The 14,778-nt window shown below is 57.0% G+C and overlaps 1 protein-coding gene across 1 annotated transcript in view; it reads right to left on the bottom strand.

Moving 5' to 3' along the window:
- The window catches only part of LOC116828494 (nuclear receptor subfamily 1 group D member 1-like), a 29,411-nt gene that overhangs the window by 11,259 nt on the left and 3,374 nt on the right, over positions 1-14,778 (bottom strand). The window lies entirely within an intron of this gene.

The following is a 14,778-nucleotide window of genomic DNA, read 5'->3' as shown; positions in this document are numbered from 1 at the left end:
GGATGTTTGAGATGGAGATGGGGGAGTGATCTTGGGGGGGACATGGGTGTGTTCCTGGGGGAACAAAAGAACAGGGGGCAGGGCAAAGGAAATGGGAGGCTGAACATTGAAAGACACAGACACACAGGGCAGGGCAAAATCTGTGCAACTGACGAACCCCATCACCCGTGGCAGGGCAGATGCAGCCTCCGAACCCCTGCACAGACTTAGGGTCTGCCCTTCCCCTGGCCACAGGCAGCTGGAGGGGACGGGACCAGGGAGCAGCTACAGCCCACCTGGCTGGGAGCCAGGGAAATCGGAGTCCCCTGGACCTATCCCAGTGTCTCACGTGGAGCTGCAGCATGGGGGTGTGGGGGAGGAACACAGTGTCAGCCTGCATATGCGTGTGCACACACACACACAGCCGCCGGGCAGCCCTGAGACGAGGCTGTGCGGAATGTGGGGCAGTGAGGCACGTGCTGCAGAAAGTAGGGCAAACAAACAGAGGACAAAATGCCAAACCCAAGTCATCCCCCTGGCAGCCGGCCCAGGGATCCGAGGGTACGGCAGGGGTCGTGCCAAGATTCCCAGGGACACCTGGAGTGCGGAGCTGCCCTGGCTGGGGGGGGCGCCAGCTGCCTAGATTCCATGTCCCCGCAGGCCCAGTTCTGAGCGAGAGCTTTGAGACAAATCCAGGTCGTACACTCAGCCTCTGTCCATGCCCCTCAGTCCCCACCCGCAAGCCCCCTCCTGCCATCCCAGTTCTGCCTTTTCCATTAGCAGAGGCCCCTCTGCAAACTGCGTGAAGATTTTGTGGAAGGAGCCCACAGAGGCGGGGAGGAGACCTCGCCCCCTTGGGCACGTGGGCACCCACACACGTGCACGTTCCTGGTGACCTATATCAGGAAGAGAGCTGCTTTTCTGACTCAAAGGTCTTAGCTCATTATTATTACCTGCAAACTGCAGGAACCAGTTCTTCCGCAGTCAGAACTGGCATACATTCCCCTCCGCGATAGCCCAGGGCGTTTAAACCCACCAGCACCCAAAATAAGCACTTCCCTCCCTTGGGATTTTCTGGAGTTGCGCCTGTGATTTTAAGAAGGCCCGATCCAGTCTTTTAACCTGGCAGGCGCTGCCCGGACTCAACCCCCGCCGCCCAAATTCCAGCTCAGAGCAAATACTTGTAGCCAAGCCCCACTCCTGCTGTCTGCACCCTGAAAATTATGGGGTGAACTCAGATGTGGGATGGGAGGAGGCGCTAGGCTAAGCCATCTAGGGATTTGCCCCTTTCCTGCCATCAGCTCCATTTGGCCTGGGGGGCAGAGAGAGATCGGGCTGCAGTCAGGGTCTGCTCCCACCTTGCCCCCGGGGAGCTGTGTGCCCTAGTGCCCAAGGTAACACAGCCCCGGGGGCTATGTACATAACAGCCACACGCCAGCCTCTTTCTCTCCCCCAGCTCAGCCTGCCAATGCCCACCACTGCAAAACAAGACTCCAGCCCAGTACTTTTGGCAGCACTGAAGGGCCCCCCGCCTCTGAAATGCCACCGAAGAGCTGGACTGCCGCCGGGCCAGGGCTCGCGGGGCCCCTGTGGAGCCTGGGGCAATTTGCCCCACTTGCCCCCCTCCTTTGGGCAGCCCTGCTGCCCCCTAAATGAGCCCCCTGCCCTTGGCGAGGAATAGTGCACCATGCCCTCTCGGTGCAAGAGCCCCCCTGCATCCCACTGTGGCCTGCCCCCACCTAAGCACAGGTGCCCTCCCAGTCACCTCTCCACCCAGCCCTGTTCCTAGCCAGTTCCCCAGACCAAAGGCTCATCTCCACCCTCCTGGCCTGCCCCTGGGTTCCCCAGCTCCCAGGGCAGGAGAGTCCCAACAAATTCTCTGCCCACAGGGCTCAGTGTGCGGAAAGCACAGACAGCCTGGGAATAGTTATCTCCTAGCCTGACACCCACAGCGCCCCCTGCTGGGAGGGGCTGGGACTGGAGTACCCGGGAGCTCCCCCTACAGCCAGCACTCCTGCCCCACTGCCCACAGGGCCCCCTGCTGCGAGGGGCTGGGACTGGAGTAGCCCAGTGCAATTTTTAATCCCACCCCTTCCTCATGTACAGTTCATTAAAATCCAAGCTGGCAGCAGAAATGAGAGGATTGACACCCCTCTATCTAGCTAACAGAGGGATGGACAGACAGAGAGGATGCCTGGGATGCAGACACACCAGTACGTCCGGCTTTGCATGCGGGAGTTTGCAAAGGGTAGGAGAGAGAGCATGACGGGGCGGGGGGGTCAGGGGTAGGAGTGGGCACAACAGGAGGGAGGCAGAAGGGATCAGAACAGGGCAGAGGGCAGGAACGGGCACAACGGGGTCGGGGCACAGGGAGGGCAGGAGAGGACATGCCGTGGGGGAGGGAGCATGGTGGCACAAGGGGGTGGGGCAGGAGAGGGCATGCCGGGGGCAGGGGGGCCAAAGAGGGGATAGGGTGAGGAGAGGGCATGCCGGGTGGGGGGCACGGGCAGGAGAGGGCATGCCGGGGCGGGGCATAAGGGAGGGCAGGAGTGGGCACGCCGGGGGCGGGGGGCACAAGGGAGGGTGGGGCAGGAGTGGGCACGCGGGGGGCGGGGGGCATAAGAGGTGGGGCAGGAGTGGCACGCCGGGGGGCGGGGCAAAGGGAGGGTGGGCAAGGAGGGGCACGCCGGGGGGCGGGGGGGCACAATCGTCACAGCACGCCCGGGGGCGGGGGGGCACAAGGGAAGGGCAGGGGCAGGAGCGGGCACGCCGGGGGAGGGGGCAGCAGACGATGCGGCCATAGGGGCAGCAGAGGACACGGCCGCCCCCCCGCCGCGCCACCCACAATCAGGTCACGGCGCGCACGTGTCCGCCCGGGGCGCGGAGCCGGGAACAGCAGCGGGCGGGCGGGCCCCGCGCCAGCCCCGGGGACACCTGAGCGGCTGCTCACATGGCTGCGGCGGGCGATCGCTCCGGCTCGGTGCAAATGCGATGGGTGGGGGCACCCAAAGCGGCTCCTTCAGACGCCCCAACCCCCGAATGCGGGGAGGGGGATTAGCAGCAAAAGTGCCCGCGTGCAAAGGATGGACAGACCGACCCACCCAGCCACCCTAGGGGGCTGCATCTCAAAGCTACCCGCCCTCTCCCTCCCCTTGTGCCTAGAGAGGGAGGGGGAAGGGACTAGAACCCAGGAGTCCTGGCTGCTAGCCCATCCCCCAACCACTAGACCCCACTCCCCTCCTGGAGCTCTGGACTGACCCTAGGAGTCTTGGCTGCCCTAACCACTGCCCCTACTCCCAGAACTGTGAACAAAACCCAGGAGTCCTGACTCCCAGTCCCTCCCCTCTTCCGCCCCCCCCCGCCACGCTAACCACTAGTTCCCACTCCCCTCCCAATTCTGGGACCAGAACCCAGATGTCCATTCCCAGACAGGAGGGAGAAATTAACACCTCTTAAAATAAATAAATAAAACTCTTTAGGCTTCTAGGGGCACTAATGCAAACAGTTGGGGGTGGGGGGCAGGTCTGCCCCCACACTGCAGTGCCAGGGGCTAACCATTACCATGCTGGGGGTTTGCAGCCAGGCAGATGCTCCTGCCCATGCCTGGCCCTGACATTCATCCAAAATCTTAAAAATGCTTTAAACATTTATTTTTGAGCAAGATGTAAATTCCCCTGCTCCCCTTCGGCTTGGGTCTGTCCGCCAAGGCCCGGCAGTGGGTCCAGTCTATGTTTGGGCGAGGGCCAGGCGCTGGGACCGTCAGCCTGCAGGAGTTAACTCCTGCAAAGCTGGGTGGTGGGTTTCTTACATCTTAAAGCCAATGCTGGGTTTGGCTCCAGACCCACTTGCTAGGGTTCAGCGCTGGATCTGGAACCAGAACCAGCTGTCGGGTTCTGAGTTTGGCTCTGGATCCAGGTTGGGATGCAGATGTTGCGTTCTGGGATTAGATCTGGACCCAGCTGTTCCGTTCAGGGTTCCATGCTGCCCCAAGGATTCTCCCCAGGACTTTTTCTAAGGCCCTGCTCTCCCAACAGCTACTGGTGCGTGCCAGGGTTTGGAAGTGTTAATGGACTGCTGGGGGGGAGAGGGGGGACTGCTGGGGCCCTCACTCCCTTGGCCCATTGACTGCTGGGTACCCTGGACTTGTCTGATGGCCTTTAACAGAACGAGGCCGTCCCATTGCAGGGGCACCCGCCCCCTCAGGGCCTTGCTGTTGCAGCCGGCAGATCAGCAAATAGCCCCAGGCCTGGTGCTTCCTGCTTCCCTATCATGGCCCCTTCCAAAGCAGGTTAGAGCCCCACAATGCAGAAGCAGCCTATAATTCAGCTCTCTCCTCTCGGGGCCAAAACTTGCCCCTTGGCTTTGGATCCCCTTGAAGGCGAGGTCTGGATTCGACAACCCTGGATCTGAACTAGCCTCAGTGGTTTGGGTTCGAGGTCCGATACAGACAGGGGCCTGCTTTCCTGTTCTGATGCTGCTGCCGTCTTACAGGAACAGTGGCTGGGCAGGGGATGTTGAGGGATCGGGATCCCCAAAGGGCAGATTGCAATACTGCATAGCCCACAGCCCTGGCCCCATCCAACTGCAGGACCTTACACTGCGGGATCCCAAACCAGACACTGACCCAGTCCTGCAACCCACAACTCCTGTGGATTTCAAGCGCTGGGAATGCAAGGAAAGCCCCCAATGTCACATTCCCCCTTCAGATTTAGAGCCATTTCCCCTTAGACTCCTCAGTCAATTTCTCTTTGATAAATGAGCCACTGTTCACATTAGCACAACAGTGGAGATCAGGGCCCTGTTGTGCTGGGTGCTGCACATACAGAGTGAGGGGCTCCCTGCCCCTCAAAGTGCCCAGTCTAAATAGACAATGGGTGGCAGAGGAAACAGATGCCAAGAGACAGGAAGTGACTTGGCCAAGGTCACCCAGGTGAGCAGTGGCAATGCTGAAGAAGAGCCCAGCTATCCTGAGCCCTAGTTCAGTACTCTAGCCATGGACACGAGGGCCTCTGAGTTTCCCTGGCTCTGTTTTGCTGCAGCCATTTGCAGCCTGGTTGGCACCTGCCGCCCCAGAGCAGCGATTAACACAATGGCACCGTCCCAGCCTTGCTGACTTGACAATCTGACATGGGGACCCGCTGCTTTCAGAAAAGGGGTGTCGGGGAAAATAAATTAAAAAAAAACCCATCACCACCGGGGGACTGATTTCAGCGGAGCTACCGGAGCTGGGAAGGCAGCAGAGGTTAAGACGCCGCAGTGTGTGTTTCACCGGCACTGTGGTGGCGGGGGAGAGGGGGGAAATCAATCATAAAGACATCTTCTCCTTAGCGCTGGGTTGGAGGCAGCTGCTGCCTCCTGTACCTGGTGACCTGAATTCTCCTGACAAAGGCAGATCCCACTGCGCACTCAAACATATTTATAAGGCATGTCACACTCCGCAGCTTCCCCAGCTCCTGGCAGCTGGGGGAGTCCTTGTAACATTTCACAGTCTGGGCCAGCTCACCGCCATCCGTTTGCAGCATTTAAACCCCATTATCCTCTCTCACCAGACACGGGAAGCACATTCGTGTGTGTGTGTGTGTGTTTTGTGCGCGCCTGGCTTTCGGAGTTATTTAGAGGCTGATTCCAAGCTGGCCTTTGCAGTCCCACACGTGTCTCTTAAACTCTCCCCGCCTCCCCCTGCAATCTGTCCAGAACTGCAGCCAAATACCCAAAAAAACCAACCAACCAAACGAAACAAAAAAACCCTCAGGAACAAATTTAGGTTCATGGGTAAACAAAGGTGGGGGGGAAGGTCATGCTGACCCCTTTCTGATCCTGGCTTCGCTGATTCCGGGTACCCCAATGTTGCAGACTGCCTAAGATTTTAGAGGTGCTGAGGACCCCACAATTCCAGCTGAAGTCAAGGGGGTGGGCAGCCCTGAAAATCAGACACCACCACCCCCTCTTTCCCTGCGCAGTGCCCCTTCTGCCTGTGTGTTTTCCACGCTGGGGAAGCCTTGGACTGCTGGCCTATTCTTCTTGCCAGCGGGTGGGGGTTTCACACGCATACACGTGACTCTGCGAGATCTTGATATCTGTCACTGATTTGGAGCAAGAAAGTGGGTCAGTTTCACCCACAGTAAAATAACTTGTCGCATCGGGCAACTGAAGGTCAGATCTCGGGTTCCCGGCTCAAGACTCCTCGCTGGAGCAAGACAGGACATTTGGAGCTGTATCTCCAGTGCCCTGGAGTTCGTTGGGGGTGTGGGTTGAATCTGGGGTTCCTGACCCCCAGCAGAAGCCAAGATACAACCTGGTTCTTCAGTCCAATCTGTCCTTTCCACTGTGACAGTGCCCAGAAGCCTTTGCCAATTCAGGCCCCATCGTACTGGGCCCAGACCGGAACAACCCTGAATTTCAGTATCAGAGGGGTAGCCAGGAGCAGCACCACGGTTTTTGTCACCCTAGGCAGCACCGCTCCTTCTCTGAGCATTCAACGGCGGAGGTCCTTCCGCTCCGCGTCTTCGGGGCACTTCGACGGCAGGTCCCGGAGCGAGTGAAGGACCTGCCGCCGAATTTCCGCCGAAGACCCAGAGCGGAAGGCCTCCCAGCCAACGAATTTCCGCCAAGGGCAGCAAAATGCTGCCCCCCAAATCCTGCCGCCCTAGGTCCTGTGGCACCTTATAGACTAACAGAACTATTGGAGCATAAGCTTTCGTGGGTGAATACCCACTTCGTCAGACACATTTCAGGGCATTGAAAATCCAGCTCCAAATTTCTTGCCCAGCACAAATCTCCATTTGCAATCATCTCAGGTACCTGAGCTCTAAGCAACTTCCTGCAAAAAGAGGACAAGCTGGGCCCCTGGGGCGGGGGAACAGCCCTCCCACCCCCACAAGATGGGATGCTGTGTCCCTGCATATGGCAAAGTGTAAATAAATGAGATTACCTAGAGAGGGAACACGCGTCTAGCTACGCTGCCAGGAGACACTAGCTACTCGTGCAGGGTTTAATTTTCCAGCACGTTCCTTCACCAGTGGAGCGAGGGGTGGGGGGAGGAAACTGCCTCGCGCTTTTTTTGGCTTAAGTAGGTTAAGCAAATCAGAGTGCATCTGCAGGCTGGCTGGAGCTTCCGAACAGGCGCGAGTCTGGGAACAGGGACAGCAGGGCAAGCGAGCCCCGCAGAGCTCGAGTGTCCGGCGTCAGGGGACAAGGGCAGGCAGCAAGGATCGCCAGCTCTCAGGGGCTGGGGCTGGCTTAGATCTGGGTGAGATAATCAGCTGCCATGACCCAGCCCAGAGGTGGCTGCATCTTAGGAGTGGGAGAGCGATGTTCACTTGGAACGGGGTCCTGCTCTGTGCCTGGGGCTCTTGAGCACATCTGTACTACATAACGAATAATAATAATCAGGAGCACCATATTTAAATGACTCCCCCCCAAACCCCCAGTCTAACTACTTCCACAGTCCCATCATCAAAATCTCCAACCATCTAGGGCTGCAGTTTCTAAGACAGCCCAAGGCCAGGGTTCCCATGGGCTCAGTTCGCACAGGGGAACTGATTTTTTTTTTTTTTTCCAGAGATCCCCACACCCAGCAGTTCATCCTGGGACAAAATCAAGGCCAGATTCTCCAGCATCCAACACACCCGAGTTGCAGCTACTTGCATCAGTGCCTACATTGGAGCTGAAATTCTGGCCTCCTGGCCTCTGGCTTGCTTGATACTGGGGGGGCTTCCCCTCCCCCCAGCGTACAGCTCCAGGAGTCCTGGGCAAAGCCCCAAAGCAGCCTGCATCCTCTCGCTCCCAGCTGAGCCGCAGGTGGATTTTAACCAGTCCATTTCTTGCTTTTGGGGAGACTTTCCTTCCAAGACAGATGAGTGGAAAACCCTGCTTTACCAGCAAAAGCCAGCAGCTGAGCTGACTGCCCGGCCTTGGCTTCGAGGACTCCCTCCCGTGTTCGGCAGCCCCCTGCCACAAAAGGAAAGGCCTCTTTCCTTTGAGCGACTGGGGAGCTCACGCTGTAGGGGTGCCTGACTGCGCTGGATTTACAAGGGGGTGGGAGAGGTTGGTGTGTGGGAGAGGGGGGGAAGGGACAGGATGGGGGGGTCTCTGGAGAGTTGAGTTGGGAGTCACCGTTCAGAGCGACCCCCTTGCATATGAGCGGAGGGGGGTAACGATAAATAGAGGAGCAGAGTTCCCCATTTTGGACCCAGATATGCGTTCTGGTTCTGCCTGTCATGAAAGTCAGGATGGGGGATCCCTTCCAAGCAGAGACGGGTCTGATCCCATCCCCTCCACCACTACTCCCACCTCACACTTTGGGGAAGGGGCTGCAAACACAACCCAATCCGGGGCCCTCAGAGCGCTTTACCCAGGTCCCCAGGTGAGTAGCCTTATCCCTGCTTTTATGGCGAGGGAAACTGGGGCACAGACAGAGCCACTAGCAAAGCTGGCAAGAGGAGCCAGCATCCCAGTCCAGTGCTCTGTGCAATGGGCCCTGATGCTCCCAATTTTGGCTCTAGATTTTTGTGGTTTGTGGCCATAGCAACGAAAGAAAAAGCTGTTTGGAGGGGCTGTTTTAAAGCCTGCTGGGCCCACAGGGAAGGCATGGAAGCAACAGAGAACCAGGCAGCTCCCCCTGGAGAGACAGAGTCCCTCAGTCTCTCGTATTTGTTCTCCAGCAAAAGCTCTTTTCAGAGGTGCAGATTCTGAGGCCAGAAGGCGCCATTTCGATAATCTAATCTGATCCCCTGTGTAGTCCAAACCAGAGACTGTCCAGCCACCCCTGCATGGCCTGGGCAAGAGACCCCCTCCCAAGGCTCCCTGCCTGGCCCAGGCCAGAGACCCTCTCCCACAACGCCTGCATGGCCTCAGCCAGAGACCCTCCCTTGGTGATCTCTGTGTCCAGCCCATATCTTGGGGATGAGCTAGGTCATATGTTCTGATGCCTGGGCCAGAGCCAGGTGCGTCTTCTTGGCCAGCAGGAACCAGGCAAGAGGCAAACCCTCCCCTTCGCCTTGGAGACAAGAGGGCTTTTCCAGCTGCCATGCAAATGAGACAGTCTAACCAACTGCGACCCGCCCCCCCTTTTCTCTAGGGCCAGCTTCCCTGCCCACTGCAATTCATTTTCAAGCCAGTTTCAATCTCCCTGGCACCTGGGTGTCCCGCTGACGCCTGCAGACAAGCAGCAGAGAGAGCAACTTAGGTCAATGTCACCATGACGGTGGAAGAGATATATGTGGTGACACAGCCTCTGGATCAGAGACTGGGGGGTGTGGGGCAGCCCAGAACTAACTCCCCCATCCTTGTGCATATACCCCTGCACCTCCCCACTAGCTGGATAGCTCCAGGAGGGAAGAGAAGCCCCGCATGCTCCGGCACAATGAAAGAGCCCTGAAACAAAAGATGTGCAGAAATCCCGGCCAAGATAACAATCAAGCCATCTGCTTTCCTCCGGTCCCAGCTCAGCTTTGGGGGAAAAAATCACCCTGCCGCCCAGGCAACATTCAGTGCCCCCCTGGAGATATTTGTTTCGAGCACTAGCTCCCACTCCCCCCACCTCCCTTTTCCCCTAATTAACGTGCTGATTAGTGAATGAGGAGAACGTTCTGGGTACTTCAAGGGAGAACTGCCAAGCTATGCCGGTTCTTTTTCGGTGCCTGGGAGGATAAGGAACTCCACCATTCAGCTATGAGCAGGGAGGGACAGCCCTTGGTGTCTACAACCCCGGGTGATTGGTATGCAGGAGGCAAAGGGATTGGGCTAGTGGCCGCCGGCGTGCAATTCATCAGCGCTGAGGGGAGCACGTGGATCTAGGGCCTCGCTGGGACGCAGGAGACTTGGCTTCTAGTCCCAGCTTTGCCAAGGCCTTTCTCCGTGCCTCAGTTTCCCCGCCGTCTCTTTGTCTGTGTAGATCTGGGGTAGGGGCTCTCCGTCTTGCTTAGAGTGTGCCAGGTACGGACAGACCTGCCAGTAGATTTCAGATCCCCTCCTCCACGAGCTTCCGCCGCCAGCGAGAGAATGGGCATCTCCCACCTTCTGTAGGTGCTGGACAAAGAACAAAGCCACTAACCTGGGGAGTTTCCTGTTATAACAATGCAGAGCTGAGCAGAGAGCACACCCTGGGGACATAAACGGCTGGCTATTGGGGAACAGAAATGGGTTTGGATCATGCCCGAGGATGCATCTGATCCTGCAATCCGGCCCTATTCAGCCCATGTGCCTCACATGTGCTTAAATCCTACTGGATGTAGGAGCCTAACTCCCTTAGGCACTTCTAAGAATCCCAGCCCAGGCTCTCAGCAGCATCACAAGACTGTATTGGATGGATAACCCAGAAGCTGTTGCTTTGGCTCTTCCAAAGGCCTGCTCAGGCACGCCCGTGATATCACCCCCCCGCTGCAGAACCCCCCCCCCCCCCCCTTCCTTGTCGGGGTGCCCCCCAAAGGCGGGCCACCCCCCCACCCCGGGGTGGGGGAACCGGCAACAGCAAATAACCAAAATAATCAAAGGCACTGGATTAAACCCTCAGCTGTGTCCCCTGTAGAGAATCCCAATTACCAGATTCTGGGCGAGGAATAGGCTGTGTGGGGCACGCCCTAGCCCTGGCAGGGAGATGGACAATGTTTCTGGGAACTGGGCATGCTGCCACCCTCGCCTACTGAATTGTCAGAGGCCCGGTGCGATCCTTCCTTAAAGCCCCAGGGGCTTCTCCGCCTGTGAGGCACCGTGCATGTAGGTCGCCTGAAGGGAGATGCAGAGCGGAAGAACAGAGAGCAAAGAGTGCTGCAGCACAGGGAGAATTTGGGACCGAGAGGCAAGCAAGAACGGTGAGGTTCATGATAAACCCCCAGCCTGCTTTTTCATGCAGGACACAGGGCAGTGCAGTCCGCAATGAGCTCACCTTGCACTAAGCGGTGCTATAATGAGAACTGCCACTAGGAGCTTCTCAGAACACTGGGAAGGGGTAGCTGCCTGCTCCAGTTTGCACCTGAGGGATGCAGTCACCCCAGTAATGAGCACGGCCCTGGGATATTTACTTAGTGCCCATCACCAAGGCATCTGCTGCCCACCATAAAACCAACTGTCCTTGACCTACCCACAAACAGGGTCATACAATCCGCTATTAGGAAGGGACAATCACAAGTCCTGGTCTTACAGTAACACAGACCAGTCCTGCCCTGGGCAAGTCAACTGCCTTTCTCTGTGCCTCAGTTTCCCTCCCCACTCTTTGATCTATTTAGACATGGGGCAAGGTCTCTCTGTCTTGTTTAGAGTGCACCAGATACAGACCCAAGTATCTCATGTAACTTTCAGCTGCCATCTTCCATTGAGCTCGCTGCTGCAGCGGGCGAATAGGCATCTCCCATCCCACCTTCTCTAGTGTCCCCCACCACTGAACCTGATCCTCACCATACTGAACTGTCTGAGCACTTACAATCGCTTAACGGACTTTTAATGCCACCCACGAGAAAGAGCCTGGCCATCCCCGTTCTAACAGATCCGGGGAAAACTGAGGCACTGGGGAGGATTAAGTGAACGTGCCGAACAGTGACTGTGCACCGCAGAGAGGTCATCTGCGGGAAAACTAAAATCAGTTGAGTCGCAGCAGTAGTCGGGGTTGAGGAGGGATGGGTTTGCTTCGACGGTGCGTATAAGCACCCCCGACCTAACTCTCCCAAGTGCCACACTCCAACAGCACCTGACCATCCTATCTCTGCCCACCCTGTACAAAAGCGGAGTCCTCCTGGGACAACAGTAAAGTGTGACCATTCGGCGGGCGCCAACAGCCCAGCTGTGACCTGGTTGGATAAGCACTCCTCCTCCCGGCTGCTGTGGAATGGTGTCCAAACCACCCCTTGAACTCACATGTGAACCCCGACAAGAGGAGAATAATTTGAGGGCCCCTTAGTCCTCCTAAAACGAGATCCGCCCTAAGACAGGCTGGTGAGTTTCAACCAACATGTCAATGTCCAGCTCAACCAAGGTTCAATGACTCTGGCTGGGGGCTGGGTGCGCACACACTCACTCTACCTGGCACACTTCCGCCAACAGCATGAGTCAGACACAGCAACTCCTTCCCCGATGCTTGATTTATACCGGGCCGAAGCCTCTCGGCATGTACAGCTCAGCTGGAGTGAATTTACAGTCAGAATGACCACAGCCGGCCACGTCAAACTGCGCCCGACCGCCAGGAAGGGGGCAGGAGGCAAGAATAGACACATGGCAGTTGTGATGCTGCCTTCGGGCCAGGGGCCAAGCTGAGAGGCAGGGGTCTGAGAGCGCATTGAACAAAACTGTAACCCTGGACAGGAGGGAAACCACTCAACCAGGGTGTGATCCCCATTGCCCTGGGATGGGACGACAGACAGACAGAGCGATGCGTCGGACAGCAAAAAGAGGACAGCAGGATCCTATGGGACACAGAGGTGCCTCAAGATAGATAGATAGATGATGGGAGGGAGGAAGGAGGAAGGGAGGGGGGAGGGATGATAGAGGAATGGATGGACCAGGGTAGATATGGGCCAGGGAGAGGGATATGGGCAGGGACGGGGGATGGATTGGGAGATAAATATGGGCAGGGAGAGGGAGGGACAAGGGGATGGATATGGGCAGGGAGTGGGGACGGATGGAGAGGTAGATATGGGCAGGGAGGGGAATGGATAAGGGGATGGATATGGGCAGGGAGTGGGGACGGATGGAGAGGTAGATATGGGCAGGGAGGGGGATGGATAAGGGGATGGATGGACAGGTAGATATGGGCAGGGAGGGGGATGGATAAGGGGATGGATATGGGCAGGGAGGGGGGATGGATGGACAGATAGATATGAGGAGGGGCCGGAGAAAATTGTGATTTTTGGGGGGAAAATTCACGGCCGCATTCCTTCACATAAATCTGCAGCCGTATCCCCCTGCGCTGCTTCGATTTACTCCAGTGGCTGCAGACTTTTCCCTCCTCTCTCACTTTCTCCCACTTGTTGCCCACCTGGCACCGACTCAGTCACTGGATGTGTGCAGTTCCCTGCATACCCCTATTTGACAGCCACGAGGGGCCTTCGGTATGACAGGATCTTACTAAGGTGACGTCAAAATGCAAAACAACCCAGCGTGATGTCACCATCTGGCACAGTGACCTCATAGGACCAACATGACCCAAATGTGACATCATGACAAGCACTGGCATGACATCATCAAGATGCCAACGTGAGCTGGTGTGTTGTCACCCGTGGCACAGTGGTCTCAAAGCACTGTTTCGAAACACCGACACAACTCGAGTGTGACATCACTGGGCAGCACGGTGACATCCTCAAGATGCCAACACACCCTGGCGTGACATCAAGACACCAGTGTGACCCACCGTGATATTGCCACACCGCACGGTGACGTCGCAAGATGCCACAACGGCATAAGGTCCAAATGCCATCGCGTGGATCCCCCTCAGCCCACTAAAGCAATGCTAAGACCCACAAAGGCTGCGGCTCTAGGCACCAACATACCACGCACGTGCTTGGGGCTGCACAATTTCAGGGGTGGCATTCCGGACACTTCGGCAGTTGCACTCCCTGAGGGTTTTTTTTTAATTTTTTCTTTGGTGCTGCAGTCTCGGAGGGTTGTTGTTTTTTTTTTGCTTGGGGCGGCAAAACACCGAGAGCCAGCCCTGGGCAATCCCAGAAATGAGCATGAGGTGCCCGCGGCTGGTACCAAGGCATCTGGGGTGGGGGCCTTAATGAGAGAGATTTTGATATTTCAGAGGGGCCCATTATACCTTAATTACCTCAGTTGCTTCCCTCCTCTCCCCCACCCCCAAGTGCTGCAAGCTGCTTAGAAGTGATTTACGCAGGAGGATCAAACACAGGAAGAGGGGCTCCCTGTCCTAAAGGGGAGGGGGTTCCTGTGCCTCTGGCACACTGGGAGAAGAATCCCCATGTGAACGCTGGTTACAAGCCACAGGGCAGCAGCTTTCGCCAAGGGGCTAGTGGTGGGGCAGGGGTAGAACTGCATTGTATTATCCCCACTTCCCATTGGCATATCTTGCTCTCGATCAATGCAAGTGCCAATCCGGAGTCGTGCCACCCACATCACTCATGGAAATGAGAGTGGTGACAGCCCCCCCCACTATCTCAAGCACCCGCTTGAAATCCCAACCCGAACCTCAGTCGACCCCAAACTCCCCATTAGTAGGTCAATGCCATACCTCCCACGTCACTCACCCAATCCCCAGCTAGCCAGCATCTCTTGCCACCCTCCCAAGAGCTGGGCCATGTCTGGAGGGACCTGGCGTCACACACCTTGGCTTGTGCCGATCCCATGGTGGGAAATCACTGGAGACAGGTTAGAGGATTGCAGGCTTTCTCCCATCAAACAGAATACACCGCCGATCCCCATCCTCCCTCTGCCTCCATCCATCTACGGAACCATTCACCCCCCACCCCAAGCTCAGCACCTCCCCTGGAACCCACCCCCAGGGCCCCCCCAAACGAAGCCTCCCCTCCCAGGTTTAACCTTTTGTGCTTTTCAGCTGTGCAAAAGAAAAGAAAAAAAGAAAGATATTGCCAGTTTACAAATTCCAGCCTCTGAAAACTCCACCTGCCTCTCCCCCCGCCGCAAGTGGGTTTTGTGGGGAGAAGGGAAATAAAGCAAAGGGGGGGGATTTTGATTTATTTTTCTGTCCTGTTCCTCACCCCTGAGCTGCAGCTGAGATAAAGTAGCTTATTTGTCAGCTAGCCCATTCTGGAAGCTGCAAGAGAATCCTTGAAATAAATACAGCACAGATGAGCTTCCCAGGTGCGTCAGCTATTTGTCTGCAACACCCCCCCC

The sequence above is a fragment of the Chelonoidis abingdonii genome, chromosome 26 (genome assembly GCF_003597395.2).
Source record: "Chelonoidis abingdonii isolate Lonesome George chromosome 26, CheloAbing_2.0, whole genome shotgun sequence".
NCBI lineage: Eukaryota > Metazoa > Chordata > Testudines > Testudinidae > Chelonoidis > Chelonoidis abingdonii.
Note: the sequence above shows the minus strand (reverse complement) of the source record. Positions and strands in the feature narration are given on the sequence as shown.